General features: G+C 37.5%; 1 protein-coding gene and 1 long non-coding RNA gene across 8 annotated transcripts in view; both read left to right on the top strand.

Moving 5' to 3' along the window:
• The window catches only part of NRG3 (neuregulin 3), a 1,107,214-nt gene that overhangs the window by 296,702 nt on the left and 787,236 nt on the right, over positions 1 to 23,276 (top strand). The gene's annotated exons all lie outside the window — the stretch shown is intronic.
• LOC116537149 lies at positions 7,499 to 12,386 on the top strand. Its single transcript, XR_004262984.1, has 2 exons — positions 7,499 to 10,135; positions 10,798 to 12,386. It is a non-coding gene; the product is annotated as an uncharacterized LOC116537149 (long non-coding RNA).

Genomic DNA, 23,276 nt, shown 5'->3' on the forward strand with positions numbered 1-23,276 from the left:
TCTCTGATCTTTATTCTGGGGCCAACTTAAAGCTTATTTTGGGGACAAAATATATATATATAAACATCTATTTATACACACATGCATAACACTTCATTGCCTCCACTGGAGAAGAAATTATTGGAATGTATCTTTTTCATCCAGTTTAATGCTGAAGCAGAAAACTAGGGTGGACAAGCTGGTTGTCTCATTACTAAACATTAGTGTTGACTCAAAAGTCTTTCAACATCACTTTAGCAATGCTCAGGACTACACTATCACATCTTTACATCTTATCATTGGTTTTATTCTTAAAAATTAATCAAACAAATTTGAGTTTAGGTTTATCCAATCTAAAGAGTTTCATGTGATATGTCACCCACTATTATCATTGCATCTCTAACTGCCATCATGCATCTTTTTAAAAATATTATTTGAACAGGTAGGTTTCTTCACAGATACATCAACTATTGTGTATATATCTCTAGTCCCCTGTTAATGAATATCAGCAGGAATCTTATCATTTCATGTCTAAGGGTCTGTGTGGGCATGAAATTGTTAGGAATTTTTTTAACAAGTAACTGATTCAAAAATTCATTGCTTAAAAACAAAATAATTTTTATAGAAGCATTCAGAACCCCAAAGAGATTATAACTCACACACACTTATTTTAAAAAGCAGATAATAATTATTCTTATTCCTTTTCCCCACACATCCCCTTATACCAACTTAAATCTTCACCAATACAGAGGAATCCAGGAGGAATCACAAGAGAAGCATCTTTCCTATCCTCACTGAAGTGAGAGACAGTGAACCTTTCCTTTGCTTGTACTCAGTGCCTGGAATCACCTAGGAAAGCCCCTTTCTGTGGGAGTTCAGCAGCCAGGAGCAAGCTGGCCTTACAGCCTCCACCCTGGTCACTGACAGGTTACTCAGGCTATGACCACTGAGGTCCACTTCCACTAATGCCTCAGAATTTTAACTTGAGCCTAACAAATTTGCATGGTATGTGGGCACACATCACTGTATATTGCAACTGGAATGCAAACAAAGTGGACCTTAATGGCAATTGAATCCCATCCTCTCATTGTACAGATGAGGATGTTAAAATGCAGACAGGTGACAAGCAGATATTTGGTTGTGCTCATAATCCATTTCAGTGTCAATATTGAACTAATTACTTAATTAAAAATCACAAAATTGATTCATATTTATACAAACATCTATGGACTTACCAATGGAATTTATACCTTATATATATCTATAAATATTATAGACTTTCTGGACATTCAAATCCCTTCTGTGGAAAATTCTGAGGCTTTTAGATTCTGGACTTCTTCTGGTCGGATGAGACTTGTTTCTCTCCACATGGTACAGTCAGTTGTAACACAGGAAATCCCATTTAGGAACATATGCAGGGAAAATGGTCATCACTTTGTTAAGTCCTGGTTTATCACTTACCTCCATCACTTCCTGGCATCATGACTATCTCACCTGATCTTACTTTCCATTAGATTAGAGCCCATTCTAGGCCATCACCCAAAAACTGGAGGAGACCTTTTGGTACTTGTAATTGAGTTTATTTTCGTGTATTTAGTTTGTTTTGATGCAAAATATAAATTTAATGAATAAAATAAAATATCCAGAATGTCTTTTTTTAAGCCCAGAGGATAAGCATTCCTTAGCGTGTATGTGATGGAGTAATATGACACATATTGACCAGAATATTACTGAGGTTGCCAGCAGAGATAGCAACATGAACAAAAGTATGGCTTAAAGTTCCTAAAGCTTTGATTTGTTGCCTTCTTGAAAGGAGGCAGTCTTAATGTACTCCTTATATGCCATTAAGGCATCTTTACCTCTGGATATTTATATTTATCAGTTTATGATAGTTATTGATTTTTAACAGTTATGTTAAATCTCTTGAAGAAACATATGTAAAGATATTTTCAAAATTCATAGTTTGTTGTTAATCACGTATGCCCCAAAACTATTGCTAAGCAAAAGTTTTCATTATGTGTATTTTGAGGGAGTATAAATTTAATTTACAGTGAGAAGGATAAAACCCAGGATTCGTCACCATCATTTCAAACCAGACACTGTGATCCTGGAGCTTTTTCTTTGTTTTTGTTTTAATGGGTTGAGAGAGGCTTCCTGATTTGCTTCTTGGTTGATTTTCTTATATATTTGGTGGTGTCAACATTGAGGCTCACCAGATCTCTGGCAAAGCCTATTGTGAGGAATAGCTGGGCCAGTGTTTTAACTTTGGAATATACTGAAAGGATCATATTCTATCATTGACAGTCTTTTACTTAGATGGCATTACTGAATATACATTTTCAGAAATTATTTTGAAGACTCACATCAAAGAAGAAGCTCATCAAGAATACTCAAAAGAACTCTACAGATTTAGTGCAATCTCTATCAAAATACCAACGGCAATCTTCACAGAAATAGAAAAAAAAAAAAACCCTAAAATGTATATGGAACCACAAAAGAATCAGAATAGCCATAGCTATCCTAAGCAAAAAGAAAAAAAAAAAAAAGCTGAAGCAATCATATTGCCTGACTTCAAATTATACTATAGAGGTTCAGTAACCAAAATAGCAGGATACTGGCATAAAAAAAGACACAGACATCAGTGGAACAGAATAGAGAACCCAGAAACAAATGCACACACCTACAGTGTACTCATTTTTAACAAAGGCACCAAGGACATACACTGGAGAAAAGACAGTCACTTCAATAAGTGGTGCTGGGTAAATTGGATATATGCAGAAGGAAACTGGACCCCTATCTCTCACCATATACAAACATCAAATTAAAATAGATTAAAAAGTTAAACCTAAGACCTCAACTATGAAACTACTACAAGAAAACATTGGGGGAAAATCTCCAGGACATTGATCTGGGCAGAGAATTTTTGAGCATTTTACATAACCATAGGCAGCCAAAGCAAATGGACAAATGAGATCATAAGTTGAAAAGCTACTGCACAGCAAAGGATACTATCAACAACGTGGAGAGACAGCCCACAGAATGGGAGAAAACAGTTGCAAATGACTCCTTTGATAAGGGATCAATAATCAGAATATATAAGGAGCTGAAACAACTCTACAGAAAAAAATCTAATAATCTGGTCAAAAAATGGGCAAAAGATTTGCATAGACATTGCTCAAAAAAAAAAAAAAAAGAAAAAGAACCTACAAATGGCAAACAGCTATATGAAAAGGTGCTCAACTGCATTGATCTTCAAAGAAGTGCAAATTAAAGCTACAATGAGATAGAAGGAGGGTTACCAGAGGCTGGGAAGGGTAGCAGGAGGCTGTGGGAGAGGCAAAGATGGTTAATGGGTACCAAAAAAAATAAATAAATAAATAAAATAGAAAGAATGAGTAAGACCTACTGTTTGATAGTACAGGAGGGTGACTATAGTTAATAATTACTTAATTGCAAATTATAAAATAACTTAAAATTGTGATTGAATTGTTTCTAACTCAACAATAAAATTAAATTAAAGAACATGGCGGAGGGCAAAAAAAAATTTAAATACAAAAAATAAAAATAATGCCATGAAATAAGTAAACTGGATATTCACATAATGAAATGGCTACTTTTGAAAAGGGTTTAATTTTTACATAACTATAAAAGGTAGCCTCCCACTACCCTTCCCAGCCTCTGGTAACCCTCCTTGTGCTCTCTCTGTTCTTGAATTGTGTTGTTTTGGTTTTTAGATCCCACAAACAAATGAGAATATGCCATGCTTGTGTTTCTGTGCCTGAATAGTTTAGAATAGCTCTATGAGAAAACCTCAGATTTTTCCAAAATAATAGAGTTAAATTTAAGATTTTTTTAAAAATTGTCTCTTTTCTAGTTTCTTTAATAATTTTTTAAAAAAATATATTTAAGAAATTTTAGACCAGGCATGGTGGCTCATACCTGTAATCCCAGCACTTTGGGAGGCCAAGGCAGGCGGATCACTTGAGCCCAGACATGCAAACCAGCCTGGCCAACATCAGGAAACCCCATCTCTACTAAACATACAAAAATTAGCTAGGTGTGGTGGTGGGCACCTGTAATCCCAGCTTCTTGAGAGGCTGAGTCAGAATCACTTAAGCCTGGGAAATGGAGGTTGCAGTGAGCTGAGATGGCACCACTGAACTCCAGCCTGGGTGACAGAGCAACACTCCATCTGAAAACAAAAACAAAAACAAAAACAAACAAAAAAAGAGAAATTTTGAACAAGATACAGAAGACTCCAAAAGGGCAAGCAATATGGCATATAATTCAGAACAGGGTCTTCGAAATACAGGTCCTGATTTGGTCATTGCAGGCCATGTTTCTTTGATAAAACACCTTTGCTCAATTACTTGCATAGTAAAAAGGGGACAGTAAGGGTGCCTAGTTTCTAATGTAGCAGAGAGGGTTGCATCAGAATGTCTTCAATAAGTTTAGCACATTGCCTGTCACAAAGTGATATTAATGGTTATGTTCATAATGCCATTAACATATTAAGAATCAATTTATTTTAACAAATAAGGTTGTGGCTTTAGTTTTTAATTGAAATAGATAATTTAAGCACGTTCTCTTAATTGTTTTGTAAAATTTATCGTGTCTTTCCATATGCCAAGTTGTTAACAATTCTATTTTCTTAATCTCTCAAAGTTGCCACATTTCAATAGAAATAACTGTTAAAAACGTGATTTTTCCCTCTACTTGTATCTGAACATCATTTAATCCAAAAGCTAAAGAAAGGAAAAATTGGGAGATAATGGTTTCACTGTTCACAGACTAGCTTTCCCACTGGCTCTGTGACCTCAAAACAAATTAGTTTACTCCTCTGTGCCTCTGGGCCAATGAAGAAGGTTTCAGCTGCCAACTAGAGAAGAAACTCCTGAGAATGCCTTTAGCAATAGCACAGCGGAGGCAGATTAGCTCCAGGGCTGGTTAATTCAGTGTCCCAAGGACAATATCTAAGATCTAAGGCTTCTTCCCGACTGTGTTTCCTGCATTCCTCCGTATTTGTTTTCTTCATGAACTCATGTTGGCTCTGCAGGACTAGGCATTACCCATACACGTAACTCTAGTAGAAACAGGAATGAGCATGTCTTTTCTTTTGTATCCTTCATAAGACTGAGAATCTCCTTCCTACAACTCTCCACTTCAGGATCTCCCTGACATGCCACTATTCAGAACTGGGTCACGTGTCACCGCAGCCACTGCCAAGAGTAGTGAGATTGCTTTGCTTGGTTAGAGTGGTTAGATTAATCAGGATTTATCTCTTAGGTGGAGAGGGTTTCTTCTCTGTAAGTTGGATAGTTTAACAAAATTTACTACAGGATTGAAAGGACTTGGGTAACAGTGTACAGTATCTGCCAAAGCCTTAATTTTTTTAGCCTATAGAATAGGACAAAGTTCAGTTTTATCTAGGTCACAGAATTTTTAAAGGATAAATGATATAATGTCAGCTTGTGCAGATATAAGCAAGCCTATGACTCTCAAATGAACAGCAGTGCTTTCACGATAAGTATAAGGATCCTTGGCCAGTTATGTATAAATGCAACCCTGATTTCTCCTTTACCTCCTTTCCCACTGTTCACCCATGGCTTTCAGCATTCATTTTTTTCTACATTGATCCCCATTCCAAATTCATATGACGATAAAAGGTACAAACTAGATAACTTCCAGTCTTCTTACTGTCTTAACAAGTTTGCAGGGAGCCATTAATAATGTAGAGCAAAATGCAATCCAGGTGTGTATACTACCAAGCCATAAATTACAAAGGTAGCTCTACAAAAGGCAACTTCATTCCATGTTGTAAAACTATCTTGTATTCCTTCTGTGTAAGTGCGCACGGGGAGAACTCAAAGGGTTTATGGCTTAGGATGCATGCTCTCTTAACAGACACTGTTCTTGTCCCTTGTTGTGACCATTCTGAGTTGTTTTATGCAAATGTGACCCACTAAGAAGGATTGATTTGTGCTCAGGCCTCAGACAATGCCCACTTTCTTATGCCCTGGGATTTGTTTCGTAGCTGCCCCGGCCCTGCGGTTGAGGTTTCTCACCAATTCGATTCTAATACATGAACACTTTCCTTTGAGTCTCTCTGTCTGATTTCTCTTTGCATTTACCTGCTCCCATCAATGCAAAACACTGAACGGTTCAGATTGATTTTCCTTCTCAAAACATGAAAGGTCTGTTTTTCAAACTTCAGTGTTTTCTAAGGAAATATCTCTGATCAATATGTGTAAGAATTAAGGGAAAACAGCAGACTCCTTCTTCTGATTGTTAGTAACTCAAAGCAACTTGTTTACCTGTTTGGATTCTTCCCAGCAGAAAACGTTAACAATTGCAATTATCACCATTATGCAGTATGTTCAATTGTACAATCAATGTAATTGCCAAATGGAAATTATACAATAAATATAATTGCTGCTTTACTCCTGTGCGGTATTTCAGTGGCATTTCGCATTTATTTTGTCCTTTAATTAGTAACAGGTATAATTACAGCGCTACACTCAGAGCTGAAACTGAGTAATTTGTGGGAGTGAGCATAGTGTACAGATATTGAAAGGGGGCTGCTGTGACTCATTCTTTGCTGGAATTGTCTAAATACATCCACCTATTGTCTAAAACCCACCTAATGGCCCCAAATTGAGCTGACCTGTGGACACATTTGATGTAAACTCCAGGTAAAAAATTCCCTGCAGTTCATGAAATAGATGACTTTGCCATCCTTCTGCTTGACTTCCTGCATCCCATTGTACCTATTATTTGTCAATCTGGATGAATTTGTTCATTCATTAATTTAATCAGTATTTATTGAGCACTGATTATTTGCCAGGTATTATTTTGGAGATATGTTGTGAACAAGAGAGGCATGAAGCTTAAATTCTAGGGGAAAAATACGGAGACCACATAAGAAGCCAATCAAGTGATAGGAAGTTGAAGGTGATTTGTGCTAAAACATGCTAAGAAGAAAAAGTTACTGTGATGTCATAATATCTTTTGATTGCATGGTCAGGGAGAACAACTTTCCAAGACACGATATTTAGCTTGAGATAACAATGATGCAGGTTGTTCAAAGGGGGATGGAAGAAGGAGAGAAGAGAGAAAGAGAGAGAGAGAAAGTGAGAGAGAGAGTCTGTGAGGTGCACTGGAAGAGGTAGAGAGAGAAGGGCTTAAATTTAGAGGTCTCCACAAGATAACAAGGAATTTGATAATTATTATAAATGTTATGGGAAACCAGTGGAGAGTTTGGTGCATGACAGTGACATAACTTGATTTCCATTTTCTTTTCTTTTTATTTTTTAGACGGAGTCTCACTTTGTCACCCAGGCTGGAGTACAGTGGCACGATCTTTGCTCACTGCAACCTCCGTCTCCAGGGTTCAAGTGATTCTCCTGCCTCAGCCTCCTGAGTAGCTGGGATTCCAGGTGTGCACCACCACGCTCAGTTAATTTTCGTATTTTTAGTACAGACCGGGTTTTGCCATGTTGGCAAGGCTGGTCTTGAACTCCTGACCTCAAGTGATCCGCACGCCTCAACGTTGCAAAGTGCTGGGATTACAGATGTGAGCCATTGTGGCAGGCCTTGATTTCCATTTTATACAAAGTCTATTTTGGTTCTCGTATAAAAACTGATTGTAGAGGAACAAGAAAGGAAAGAAAGCAGATAGGGAGAAAATTGCTACAGTCTGGGTAGAAGTTTCTGGCTGCTTGACTTAGGATGGTTCTGGTTAAAAGAACCATCATAGGAGATGAAAAGAAATAGAGTGATTAGAAGAACATTGGAAGTGGATGGCCATTGACTGTTGACAGAATTGATGTGAACAGTGAGATGAAGAATTAAATTCCCAATGGTACTAGGCTTTTGGTTTGGAAGTTCCTGGAAGTCTTTAAAAAAGAACAGTCTTATTAATAAGAAAACAAAGCTTGTTCCATTTGAAATGCTGTTAGACATCCAGGTAGACTATTGGATAAATATCCTAAAGGGGAGTAGTCAAATGACATACGCATCAGGAACAGAAGACAGAAGAGATCTCAGCATTGAGCTGTGACTTTTCGCAACATTTAGAGGTTCCACAGTAAGGAAGACTCAGCAAAGAAAACTGAATAATAGCAACTAGTGAGACTGAAGGAAAACTGGGAACCATTCCATCCAAGAGAACCTGTATCAAGAAGAGAAACATTAACGATGTGAAATTTTGCTGAGAGACTAAGATTAAAGCAAAGCTGTGTGGTCTCTGCATTTGGCAATGTGGAGGCTGCCATTGACCTTGTCAGAACAGCTTTAGTGGAGTTTCTAGGCTACATATATGATATGTGCGGGTTGAAAAAAAAAGTGAGGTGAGGAAATGAAGACAGCATGCGCAGATGATTTTTGGAGTGCTATGACAAAGAACAAGAAGCCCAGTTGTAGGTGGAGAGGCACATGGGTCAAAGAGAGGCTGTTTGATATTTCTGTATGCAAGTAAGTGAGAAAAGTGAGAAGGAGATGTTGCAGGGTGGGAGGAGGAGTGTTTTGAGAACAAAGTCCTTGAGTAGATGAGACATAGAATGCAGAGTATAAGTGAAGAGGGTGCCTCAGATGGGAACAGAGGCTTGTCTTCCTCTGTGATGGGAAAGAAGGCGAGAGTGTAGGCATGGATTCAGGAAGGTCAGTATGTGATAGTGGGAGGACTGTTGCTGCCTCCCCGTAGTTCGTGATCTAAAGGAGAGAGACACATCGTACACAGCTCACTACATGAGTCAGACAGCGGTCTGGGCAGACAGCAACAACTGCTGTGAGAGGGCACTGGTGGGAGGAATCTGCCTACCAAAGTTTTACAGTGCAGGTGGCATCTGACTTTTGTGTTGATTAATACATATTATTATGCTGTTATTTGACTTATACATCAACAGGTATAAGGGAATTTCCTCTAGAAGGCCCCCTGTGAAAGATATTGTATCAAGAAAGACACACAGGTTAATTTCTTGTTCTTAGTAAAGTTACTCTTCCCCAGATCCCTCTCAGGCATCAGTGCCTTTTCAAAGCCCCGTTCTCCTTTGAAAACTTCCTCTCTTCCTTTCCTTGGCTATTTTTTAATTATCTTGCAAGTCTAAGTTGAAGTGTTCCTCTCCTAAAAAACCTTCCCAAAGCCTACCCCACAAAACCCTTATCAATTTGAATTAGATCCTTCCTAGTTGTAGGTAGAGCAAAATAGTGGCTTCTATTTTTTTTTTTTTTTGATGCATTGGCATGACTGTTGGCTTTATCCACGTGATAGAACAAGAAGCGTCCATGGTGGTAGCCACTCTAGAGCTCAGGAGGCAAAATGATATTCTGAGACCCAGAGGGCTAGAATGAAGGCTTCCAGAAGAGAACTGTGCTTGCAGTCTTGGAAAAAATTATTGCTCATGTCTCCATGGACACGTGCAGCTGAATCTAGCTTTTCACTTTACTTTGGTTGAAGACCATTTTGATGTGTATCATGAAATAAACATACAAATAATGAAAATCATAAACAAAACTCTCAGTATATGGGTCAGAAATCCTACTCAGTTTCAAAGTATAAGTCATTTTAGGTGGGACTCAAGTAGTATCAGCACCATTTCCACAGCCCAGGGATGAACTTTATTGTGGTCCTTGTTAGGAAAGTTCAATCAAACAAGCCCCCTGCCCCTGGCCCCTGCCATATCTCTATAAAACAGTCATATGCTATGGAAAAGGCTTTAGCTCTTAGTCTGAATATAGTGGCAGGATAATATCACCTGCACCACAGATACCCATGCTCCAACTCCCACAACATGTGAGTATGTTATGTGACATGTCAAGAGAGAATTAAGTTTGTGGATGGAATTAAGGTTGCTAATCAGTTGACACTGAATTAGGAAGATTACCCTGCACTACCTGGGTAAAACTAATGTAATTACAAGGGCTCTTATAAGAAAACAGGAGAGGCAAGAGAGTCAGTGTCAGAGAGACACAGCATGAAAAGGACTCGACTGGGCATTTCTGGTTCTAAAGACAGAAGGTGGCCACAGATGAAGGAGCATAGGTTAGAAAAGGCAAGAAGTTGGATACGTCCCCTATAGTCTCCAAAAGGAGTACAGCTTTGCTGATATTTTCATTTTAGTCCAATGACACTAGTTTCAGATGCCTGACCTGCAGGATGGTAAGATTATAAATTTGTGCTGTTTTAAGTCATAAATTTTGCAAACATTTGTTGCAGCAGCAATAGGAAACTAATATCCAGTGTGATGTACCTCTGTGCCTGAATCTGAAACTCCATCTAAAACCTGTGCATACTCACAGTGTATAAATTGGTGACAAGATGACAACATGGGGGGATTCATAAGCAAAGTGCTGTGCCTGAGAACGGTGCCCTTTCAGTAAGGGGATACTGAATACTTGTCAGTTTTTAAACAGAACCCGGCAGAGTTTCAGTTTCCTCAGCTTGACATTTGGGGTAGTAACACATTTCTACTTTACAGGGAGATGTAAGTAAGATAATGTGCTATGAATGGTTTTGTAAACATTTATAAATTTCCTCGTAAGATCTCTGCGATGATTCTGATAACCTTATGCAACGCTAGAAAGTATACTGGCCTGAGAGACTCAAGAGCTGGGTTCAGATCTCACTTTCAATGCCTGTGGCTTTACACAACCCAATTTATGAAGACTATTTTCTCATGGCTAAAAATATTTAGTAATCTATGCTGAAAGGTAGCAATAAAAGTAAATTTTTTGTACTGTGTGTGCAAATAATTATTAATAAAATATGTTAACATAATTATTTCTCACTTTTGGTCAATAAAACAGTATCTGCAATTCCAGCTCTCAGTGTACAAGGTCTCTACATGAGCTACAGTGAGTGGTGATAAGGAAGAGAGTTAACGGCAGGTGCAGGAATGCCCATATAATGGGTGAGCTCTTTCTCCAGCTGCTGTGTCCAGGAGATACGCTCTGATGTTAAGACAATCCCTGACGTCCTTGGTAGAAAGGCCCTTAGGAATCACTCTATCATATTTAGATTGATTCCTGAGAAAGGTAAAGCTACCCCAAACCCAGTTCTGTTGCTCAGAGTTCCCGACACAATTCTCTGAGTTGTCTAGTGAGTAGAAATAGAAGCCAAAGGTTCATGGAAGTCCATAAATGCAGTGTACATCTTAAGCATTTAAGGAAACCCTGTCCATCTTGAAAGTGGATCATGAATCTAAGGGTCAGGGTCATTCTCTGTGACAGCAATCAAGGTGAGAGCAACCAGCTGGCTCTCACAGGAAGTTTTGGGAGACAGAAACTTCATTGATTTGTCTGCCTTCACAATTCCACGTAGCACCAGGCACAGAGCAAGTGAATGAATGTTTTGTTTAAAGGAAATCAGCTCTTTTAAACAATATAAGTCTTATTTTCTTCAAAGGGTTATGCGTTATCAAGGAACTTGATGTGCCCAGGGGTTAAACTTAGTTTTCTTGAGTTCCATTTCTGTAGTATAAAGATTCTAGGATACTTTCTATATGGATTAAGTGTTAGGCACACAACTCTCCCACACAAAACTAAAAATTGTTCCGCAAATATGGAAAGTATAGAAAATTTGGTAATATGTGCAAAATGATGAGAATGGTACACAGAACAGAGTTCAGTGTGTTTGTGTTATGCTCTGTGATCTGGCATAGGTTCAATTATATTTTGATTGATAATTTTTCTATAAATCCATGCTTTGGAAGGTGACCTGTCTTTCTTTCTCCTAAAGGTAATGTTATGCCTGTATCTGTGTATCTTATCCTAGATCAACAACACTGGATGATAGAAGAGCATATGAAGGACCATGTGATATTTATCTTAAGATAATACTAGAAGAACTGAGGCTATTCTAGAACTTAATTGACTTCAGATAAATCTGAGAAACAAGAATCTTGAGTCTTTAAGCTAGTCATAATTTCCCTCTTAGAAAAATTTGTCTCTAATTTGTTTATTCCCCAAATATGTAATTATTGTAAAACAAATAGAAGCAATAACTAAATTCTTCACTAATAAATCTGCCTTGTTTAAATGGCACTTGATATCTTATATTATTATTTAGAATATTATAGTGACATAGTCTTATCAAGAAAGAGTACATTTAATCACAAAGTTATAAAACAACTAGATTGAAAATCAATGAAAATTTTGTACACAATAGTTGATGTTACCTTATGAAAAATAAAATCTTACGTGGTTGTTTCATTAAAAGTCCCTGCTTTTAATACATAGCTATTATTTTATATTCATTAAAAATATGGGGAAGGAAACACTGAAAATATCACTTGAAGATAGATGTAGCTTGTCTGGCTTCTTTTATGATTTTTCAGATGCAATATGGAAGAAAAAACGTATAAACATTATTTCCTTGAGAGGTAGATCAAATAAAGAACAGTTTTTTTTTTTTTTTGTAATTCTTATAACAGCTCTTGATGAGGTAGAACAAAATAAAAGATGGTTTAGAACAAGAGAATAACATTTATATCACTTGGCTGTCTTATTTATAAGAAAGTAGATAAATTCTTTACAGATAGGTAACAGCACTACCTGGTGCTATTTGAGTGGGATATATTTCCAGGATGTAGTTCATTAAAATAAGCAAAGGTGTCTTAAAAACCTTCAACTTCGTATACAATCACACTTATCAACCTGGGTTAATTGGGAGACAGGCTGTATTTCTACCTGAGATTTACAAAAGTATTGTTTCATTCATTTATTTACTCACTCATTCATTCACCCCCCTCTTCAAATTCATAAAACATCAGTTGGGTGCAAGGCTATGATTCTAACTAATGTACTGAAAATAACTCAAGCAAGGATAACTAAGAATATATACTAATTATTTAATTCATGAATCAATTTGTTCAATTTTTAATTGCCTATTATGATGTATAATGCCAAGTTTCTCAAACCTAAGAAACTTGTAATGCCAAGTTTCTCCAAAACTATGAAGCACATTTGTAGTGCATCCTGGAACCTTCTCTCCCTGGACTCTAGTTCTGATATGTTGGTACAGCTCTGCTTAGTTCAGACATATTCTGGGAGCTGATATATTGAATATAGTTCATGATTTAAAAAGCAGGTACGTTGGGAAACACTTTCATATTAAAACTAATGTGAATATATAAACTGATCTGTTAATATTCCAATTTATTTATGCAAATGTATATTCATGGCCCTTAAAATCAATTTTCTTAAATAGAAACAGTTTTAGGCAGTTTATGTAAAATGTTGATTTTCTTGTCTATTTGCACTTACATTCACTTCCATATGGTGAAATAATAAAGGTAGCTATTTGTTACTTGGCAGGTTATCACCTGTCATGCAATATTTGGACCACTGCGTATAAAACCAGACTTTTAGATAAGGGTCAAGGAAGCAATCTACACTTGGTGCCTACAATATTAAAAGTTTTTCTGTGTCAATCTAGTTTTCAAATAACATTTTTGTTCTTTCAAATGGCTCAAAGTTTGATGCCCACTATCTGCCTTATTGTGTGTGTGTGTGTGTGTGTGTGTGTGTGTGTGTGTGTGTGTGTGTGTTGCCAGGAAGTGGAATAAAGAAAGGACTATATTCGTATCACAGCACTATGACATCATTATGTAGATTGGTGTATTCTTTCAGCCTCAGTATCCTTATCTGAAAAATATACATAATTACACGTAGGGTGTTATGAGGGTTAAATTCACTCTTTTTCAACACATTTTTATTTTGCACCTCCTTAATATCAGACGCTGTTCTAGATATTGGAAATACAATCGTGAACAAAACAAAATATTGCAGAAGTGACAATGTGCATTCTTAGCATTGTGCTAACAAATGTCATCTTCAATTAGAGCAGTTGATGTTGTGGCTGAGCTAGTGGTTGGTAGCAGTAGTATTGGCAGCAGCAGCAGTTCAGTGATACTTCCTGACTCCTGTACCAGACTGGATATTTCCTAACAGATGATATGAGCTCCTAATAAATAATGCCTGCTCAATACCTGTCATGGAGAAGAGACGCATATATTTGTGGAATTAAAGCATTGACTGCATGTTTTCATGCATATTTTTGTAATTAATAAATGGAAGAAAGGTAGAGAGAGCACTAGGATCAGGACCATGTGTTGGAATTACTCAGCCTGCTTATTTCTCACAAGGAATGAAGGGATAGGGATCTAGGAGGAAATGGGTGGCATCGATGTCTAATATTATTTAGCAAGTAAATCAATGATGGGTTCTAACTCTATCTTTACAACAAACCTAGGATGCAAGAGGAAGAAAGAAAATAAGTCACTTGCCCAAAGTCAAGCAGCTAGTATAGTGATGAGTTCAGAAAATAATCAGGCCTGTTACTCTTTGAAGGCCTTTCTCCTTCCTTATCCTCTGAAGTAAAGCTGAGGACTCCTTTTCGGGTGAACTAACAGAGATAGGAGTTGAGAGTTTCAGAGAAAGGGCTTGCAATGTCGTGTCCTGTTGCCACTGAAGAAGAAAAAGGCACACCACCTTCATACTGAGCTAATCCAAGTTCAGTTTCAATTAAACATAAAGAGACAGCTGGGCTGGGTACGGTGGCTCACGCCTGTAATCCCAGCACTTTGGGAGGCCAAGGCGGGTGGATCTCAAGGTCAGGAGTTCGAGACCAGCCTGGCCAACATAGTGAAACCCCATTTTTACTAAAAATACAAAAAATTAGCCGAGCATGGTGATGGGCATCGGTAATCCCAGCTACTTGGGAGGCCGAGGCAGGAGAATCGCTTGAAGCTGGGAGGTGGAGGTTACAGTGAGCCAAGATTGTGCCACTGCACTCTCACCTGGGCAACAGAGCAAGACTCCATCTGACCAAGAAAAATAAAAAATAAAAAAAAGAGAGACAGCTGTGGTTCCAGGCAGGCAATATCTGGGCCTGATTGCAGTTAAAGCCGCTGAAGCCACAGAGGGCTCCATAAAGAGCTGGACTCCATGGCCAGAGAGAAGGAATTTCACAAACATGACTTTGATAACACTTTAGCCAACAGTTAGTTGACTGGTGTTCTAATCCTGCTTTAGAATGTTTTTAATGTCTCATAAGGGGTTACATTGCGAGTTATCTGAAATCATTTCTGTCTCAAATTATTTGTACTCCCTCATGGTGTTTTAGTCAACTCTTCATCTCAGCCTTGACATTAAAAGGAAAAATCTTTGTGAAATCTACTAAAGGAGACCAACTAACTTCTTGAACAATAGTGATCATTTTGGTGAGAGACCTTTAATAATGGTGCTAAGAAGGCAAACCTTCAATTAGGACTGAAAAGGTTGTCCTTTTTTTTTAGCATGAAACTGGTAAAGGGGTATCTTTGCACAAAAGCAGTAATATCAGCAGGAGACATTGTAAAATTAACCAGTCAGGATACCTTTCAAAGGTAACTATAAAGGGAAACCATGTAACACCTTTCAGCAAATTTTTCTGTAACATTTTATTAAGTATCTTTTCTTAAAGTGTATTTTACTTCACATAAATTTGACATTAATTCATTTAACCATTAATTCAGTGTCTAGTATGTAAAATTATGTTCAGTTCTGTTAAGGATTTAGAGAAGAGAGAGACACAGCTTACGCTCCACAGGTACATAAAGTTTACAGGCAAAGATAATTGATATACACTCATCAACATAGTAATAAAAGGAAAGGAAAATAAAGAAACAGGATTTCTTGAAGACCTACTTATTATCTGCCAGGTACTTAATTGTTTTCATTTTAAACAGGAAAAAAACAAAAGTTTAGATGGGTTGTGACATTTGCCCAAGTTCATGCAGGTATAGATTTAGAGATAGACTCAAATTCGGCCAGTTGTGGTGGCTCACGCCTGTAATCCCAGCACTTTGGGAGGCCAAGGCAGATGGATCATTTGAGGTCAGAATTTCAAGACCAGCCTGGTCAACATGGCGAAACCCCATCTCTACAAAAATATAGAAATTAGCTGGGCATGCTGGTGTGTACCTGTAATCCCAGCTACTAGGAGGCTGAGGCAAGATAATTGCTTGAAACCAGGATTTGGAGGTTGCAATGAGCCGAGATTGCTCCATTGTGCTCAAGCCTGGGCAACAAAGCACGACTCCATCCCCACCCACCGAAAGAAAAGGAAGAAAAAAAAGACTCGGATTCAATTCTGTCTCCTCTCAAAGCCAGTACTGTGTCCATTAAGCCTCTTGACTCACATGAGACAGGGATCTGGAGCTCTCAACAGAGATGTTGAAGCTTTGAGGAAGAGGTAGAGTTTGATACATGCATTGGAGATCAAGTTGTAACAAATGGAATTTTAGTACATAGTTATTCCAGACCATCATCTTGTGGACTGTGGGGTAAATAATGGAGCATGTGGGTCTTCCTTGGTATTCCCCCGAGGTATTTGGGAAACTGAAAGCAAAAATTCCAAAGTCCAAAGCTTGCATAAGAGTCATTGCCACTTTTGAGAGAGTAATTCTGTATATACCTTTTTTCCTCCTTCAGTCAATGAATAGCTGCTACTGAGTAAACTCACATTGTTTCCTATTTTACAAATCGCAATCTCACTATTACTTGGAAACCCTACTGCCTATGTATTTCTACACAGATCTAAGCTGTTCCTATGGTCAGAATGCCCTGACTGAATCCACATATCTCACTGGTTGAATCAAGATCAGTGACTTAAATGTCAGGGTCTCTATCTAAGGATTTGTAGACACCTGTTGTGTTTGTTGTTGTTGGTTTGTTTGTTTTTAGCAAAGCTCCCCAAAAGATGAAGAGGGCTTTGTCTTAGAAAGGACATAGAAGAAAAACATTTTCTGACTAGAAGAAAAACATGAGTCATAAAAATTACTGAATGCTATTAGACTATATAAAAGCCCATTCTTAAAAGTCCCTTAGCAAAAAGCACATTTGTGGACAACAAGCTGTTCACTTTGATTGATGTGTGATATACACATAAGAGTATGTGTTAGATTAACTGGAGGCACATTAGGGAGGACATGAAAGTCAGGATGAAGAAGTTGGAGTAACTGGGAATAATTTGATTATTTTGAGCATTGCAGCTGTGTTTTAGAAAGACCATCTGTGAGTCATGTGTAGGATGGATTATAGAAAAGAGTGAAGATACAGCGACCAGCCAGGAGACTGTTGCAAACGTTCAGACAAATATAGCAAGACATCAGATTAAATCAGTGGTAAGAAAAGGAAGAGCTTGAGTTGGATTCTAATAAATACTCACTGGGGACAGTAGATTAGAAGTAGCAGATAAGGCAGAAGAAAGCAACAAACATGCCTCGTAGTACTTGAGCTTGAGAAATTCAGGTTGGTTTGGGTTTGCATATAATGAGTATTGAAAGATAAAAGTAGCTTGTATTCATGTGTTTTCATTGTTCAACCACCACTTTTGGATGCAGTAAACCATCATGGCCTGTATATACCTATGGAACAATCCTGCACGATCTGCACATGTACTCCAGAGCTTAAAGTATAATTTTTTTTAAAAAGTAGCTTGTGTACTTTCACATAGAAATTACAGAATGTAATCAATATGGAAGGTCAGTTCACTGTTTTTTAAGAGGTTTCTCTCAGTAGCATTGCTTTTTTCTGGTGAATTCAGCATAAAGCCTAGGCTTTGAAATATGACTGTCTGGAAATTAAAAGCTTATTTTTTTCATTGATGACTTCATGTTAACAAAGATCATAAGACCTATGTAAAATTAGTAAATTATAAAAAATAATTGATGGGTGAATATGAATATGTTTAGCCTCCTTTCTTACTTTAAGCATACATTCTTGAGAAATGGGGTGCATCAAAAGCAGGGTGTTCTTTGATGAACAAGGAATCAGAACAATGAAATTTGGATGGGTCAAATATTTAACAAGAGCCAGGTACACCCGTATATCAACAGAAATTCTGTATTGAAAAAACAGAATATTTAGCATTTTTGTAATACAGTCTACTGTATTAAGTCAGGTTTGCATGACAACCTGATTTTTCACTATGACTTTTTTTGGTTCATTATTTAACTGACCGTCAGATTTAATATATTAATGAATGTAAATAAAAAATCAAGAGATCAAGAGTACAGTAAACTCTTTTGAGAGTGGGAAATTTTCTAACTCTTAAGGTATCATTTTGTATCTCTGCTTTGATTCATTAAAGTTGACTGTACAATTTAATTCTGAGTACAGTGGTGTCTTGTATTGTGGGATCCACCTCACATATGACCCACATATTAACAAGAGCTTTATAGAATCTGAGGGGTTGGCAGGGTATAAAGATATATATTAATCAAGGCAACTATTGTTAGTTTGTAGTAAATAGTCCTAAAATACCACTGTCTTAGTACAACAAAGGTTTCTTTCTTGTATTTATCACAGTCTAATGAGGGTTTGTTAGTTCTCTATTGACTCTCTCCTATTCTTCACCTGGAGTTGTTATGGGAGGCTGCCCTAATTAGCTCTCATCAATGGGCTCTTTTGCCCTCTAACTTCTGGTTAGGTTCATTCAATAGAGGACAACCACAGTATGTGACTGAAGAGTAGGAGAGGGGATTAAGTTGCAGCATTTATTTCTGTAATGTTTTCTCTACTGGCAGCATGTTCCTGTTGAAAGGAAATTCTCCAGTCAAGTGGTATTCTCTGTACAGCTCTCTCTCTCTCTCCGCGTTCTGGCATCTACTTCATTTGTTTTCTCAGACCTAGAAGTAGTAATATCTCTCCACAATGACTAGCCCTGGGGGTACTACATCATTCTCCATTGCTTGGTGTAAAATTTATCCTCTTCTATATGAGAGATATCCTGTAAATCTCTTCTCAATTTCTCAACTTGGGTGTACCATATGTTGTCTACTTGAACTTTGACATATTTTCTCAAAGCAGTGAAGTGGCTATTTAAGCTCCTTCCATCTTGTGATGCTATCATCTTAAACAAATGCCCTTTAAGGTTGCGCAGAAATGGAGACAGAGTGTGGACATTTGCACAAGGTTTTGTGCTCAGTCCTGTACATGGAAGACATTGCTGTGCATGTGTCACATGGCTCCAACATAACTGAAGTGGGGTTTTCTCATGGACTCAGACAAGTTGGGAAACAATGGATTTGGTGAGCATTCAGTATTGTCTGTGTCATACATGGAGATGTGCAATAAGCAAACGGAAATGTGATGTTAACTCAGAAGGAAGGATGATATTGAATACATAGGAGAACTTTAGATGCCACTTGAATGTTACACCAATTCAACCCCATCATCAGTTCTGACCACATCTTTCCATTTCTTAAACATAGTTCTTTCCCACTACAGATGCCATCTTGGTTCCTTCTCTGCCCCTAGTTTGATATTCAGGTTCTAAGTGAAGCTGTACAAGTGAAAGAGAACTGTTGGAGAGACGTTCCATGGAGAAAAGATACCCAGACAGACTCCCAGGTATGTCGACAAATACAGAAGCAAGAAGATAACTCAAAAGAGGTATATGAATCAGCACAATATCATCGAAGATAGTCCAAGGAGGAGGTTCAAAAAAGAAGGCATGGTCAAAGTGCCAAATTCAAAGAGATGTGAGAGGACATGTGGAAAAGAACTCTGGACATTCATGCTCACAGTCTTCACCAATAGTGGACTGAAGGACCAGATGTCATTGAAGGCTGTACAGCCACCATGAAGTGGAGGGAGTTTTAGTGCAAAGAAGTCATGCATTTCCATCATTTTCATCCTTGCTTCTCTCCAACTTCAACTATTTGAACAGTCTACTTGCTACCTGCCTGAATCCTTTCTTAACCTTCTTCACGTCTACTCTTTTAACTTCGGAAATAGGTTTTCTGCCTTTTCTTTGTTAGGATCACATTTCTTTTATGTTCTTTAATCACAATCAGTTCCCAATGATTGTTTAACAATACTTTGCTTCTTACGGATTCTCTAGTTCAATTGCAATGGTCTATTCCAAATCTTCTCCAAACAACTTAAACCCCCATCCACCATAGAGGCCTATGATGCTCTGCTTTTCTTCCTTCTACCTAAGGAAGAAGAGAGGCCTGTGTAGACCTAAGAAGTGGCCTGCAAATATGTTGCTGTTCACTCTTCTCACCTCCAGAAATACCAACTTAATCTCTCCTGCTTAATTTGCATCTTCAAATATTTAGTTTCTCTCTTATTGCTCACCCCTTTGTCTCAGGATCTAAGAACAGATTTAGAACAGATAATTGAAATCTCCATGCCCTCCTTTAGATAATACCTTTGGCCTCCTCCCCACCAGAGTATGACAATTTACCAAACAAATGACCGGTCTTATTGGTTTAATAGCCAGTTCTTTTCATTTTCCCTTGCTGCCCCTCTGCAGGAATTACTAATCAGCTGCAGGCTTGGGCAGTAGCAGGCAGGAGGGATGGCTAGAGGTGAACAGTAGCAGACAGGCCCTGCTGATCCTCAAGCCGCATGCCTGTAAGTGAGCATGTTGCAGGAACAGTAGTGTTATCTCTTGAGATAGATTTCCCTTGTGTCCTCTAATCTCCCCCGATGCCAGTGTTATGTGTGTGAACAGACTGAAACACCCTTGAAAACCATCTTCTGCTTTCCATTTGGCTTTCCCTTTGGGCTGGCTGAAATAATTGCTTGTTTCCCATGTCAGGAGTCTTCGAATGTGTATTTGTATCTTGTAGCTATCTCAAGGACCTTTATACCAAGCTACATATTAAATACTTTTCTCTAATTTGTAATTTATTCTGTTTCTTCTTTATCAGGATATTCCTTCTCACTTTTATCCCCAAAATGGAAAAAAATAACACGTTTTAAAAATCAATTGTGTAGCATAGTTGCAAGTTTCGTTCCCATACTTAGTCCAATTTAAGCCTCACACCAAACTTAGGAGGTTGATATTCTTACTTATATGGTACAGACAAAGTAATTGAGGCAAGGGAGAAGCTCAGGCCCTTGCCTAGTTGGCTGTTATGCCTCATGTTTTCTGTTCTTGGGTGCTGAGTTCCTTGCTCCACATTTCTGCTTTCCTAATTGTTTTGACAAAAGGAAATGAGAACATGCTGGAGAAACAATAGGCTTTCCAGATGAGTTGCTGGGCTAAGTGACCTTTAAGATTTGCTCTAATCTAGATGTCATTGGTTCTTGCTTGATTATAGTGCAATAGTATTAGACAATCAATGCAATTGTCCTAGCTGAATGACAGTATCAGAGAGAGTGAAATATTACTTTTGGCATAATATTTAGTTATCTATTTTTATGGATAGAAAAATAAATCCCAAAATCTGAAGGGAAACTATGTATTTATTTGCACTTAGAGTTCAGTGGTGAAGTGCACAGGTCATTTGTTAGGGGATGAATGTGGGCAAGTTACCTTACCTGTCCGTGATATAGCTCCTTATACATAATGTGGGATGAATCACATATCTACTCATAGAGTTTTTCTGAGGTTCAAATTAGTGTACATATGTAAAGTGTTTATAATGGTGCCTAGCACATAGTAAGTTCTCGGTAAATATCAGCTGCTGTTAACATTTTGTAAAAATAGTAAAACTGTGTGTATTGATCCGTTCTCACACTGCTATGAAGAAATACCCAAGCCTGGGTAATTTATAAAGGAAAGACGTTTAATTGACTCACAGTTCCACATGGCTGGGGAGGTCTCAGGAAACAAAGGATCATGGTAGAAGGGGAAGCAGGTATGGACCTTCTTCATATAGTGGCAGGATAGAGAAGCATGAACAAGTGAAGAGGGAAGAGCCCCTTATAAAACCATTAGATCTCGTGAGAATGCACTCTCTATCACAAGAACAGCCTGGGGGAAACTGCCCCCATGATTCAGTTATCACTTTTAAGAATAGTTAATATTAATTGACATACAACTTAATTGGCATATAGCATCTGACCATTTATTACGTGGAAAACTCTATTTGCACTATCTCATTTGACTCAAATTATCAGGTAGAAACAATTATTATCACAATTTACAAGATGAAAAAACTGAAACATAGAGAAGTTATTTAACTTACTTAAGTCTCATTGATAGAAATTATACGGAATGATTTAAACAGATTTGTCTGAGTACAGGCAGCATGTCTAACTAATATGCTAAGCCTTTCTGGTCTCAATTTTAGATTAAGTAACAATTAAACAAAATTGGAAGCCTTTTAATTGCCTTTGGGAATAATATCAAAATAGTTACACCTGGATTTTGTTTTTACGGTAATCAAATATTTAATATTAGGTATTTTGGAAAGCTACTGGAATAAACAGCAAGATTATAATAATAATCCTGGAGCTACTTTACTATTACTGTTTCATTTATACCTCACAGCAGAGGCTGGAGCACATGGGGACTATGCTATACCTGTAACCATATATTTCACCACCTTGCTTTTTATCCTGTAGATGAGCAAGCAAAGAAGCATGCCAAGAGCATCCTGTAAAAGAGCATTGAACAAAGACAATGTTTGAGGAGCTCTGTTCTTTGGTCTGCCCGGAGCTAATATCAGCAATAGGAGGAAAAAGTGTTTAAAATACATATGAGGGGAAAAAATACAAGCTACAGGAGTGTCAATTACAAATGATTATTTTCAAAAATAAAACCTTCTAGCTTTTAACTAATTTATCACAGAGCTAAACCAATACAGTTTCATGCCTCATAACAATTTAATAAATATTACTAAAATACGGCAACTGCTACCATGGCTCATTAGCAAGCTGTTTGTGCAATATAAAGTTATCCAGAATTGTTTTGGGTAGTTGGTTTGTCAATATAATGCACACAGTAATATCTGAAGAAAGTCAGGAACATATGGTCCATGTTCATTAGCTAACCCCAGGGGATTGCACCAGAATCTCTCTTCTTAACAACTACATGACATTGAGAGGAGAGATCCCGAGAAGATAGGGAAAAAAAGAATGGGTGGAAAGGGAAACATTAATTACTCAAACCATAAAATCACACTTGGAAGCATAAATCAAGAATCACAAAGCTAACATCTTCAAGGAATCTGTTAAAATACAAGTTGAACATTGTAGCATTGGAAATTTTCAGAATATGAATTCTGAATCTTGCTTGGCACACAGCTAAAGTTAATCATGTCAGCAGCAGCAGTAAAATGCTGTATATAGCATGCTACTGGCCAATATAAATAAATCTAATGCTGTCTATTTACCAGAATTAAGATTCCTTTGAACGTATTTTCAATAATTTATATGCTAAAATGTACATACATATTACACACTTTCTCTCAAAACAAATGTTATGTTTACTAATTTAAAGAGGCATATCTTGTCCAATTAAATTTGTTTGAGTAGAGTTAACAACTGTCAATGATCGTCTATGTATAAATAGAATT

This window comes from Sapajus apella, unplaced genomic scaffold (assembly GCF_009761245.1).
Source record: "Sapajus apella isolate SASKATOON/1434 unplaced genomic scaffold, GSC_monkey_1.0 scaffold107, whole genome shotgun sequence".
In the NCBI taxonomy this organism is placed as follows: domain Eukaryota; kingdom Metazoa; phylum Chordata; class Mammalia; order Primates; family Cebidae; genus Sapajus; species Sapajus apella.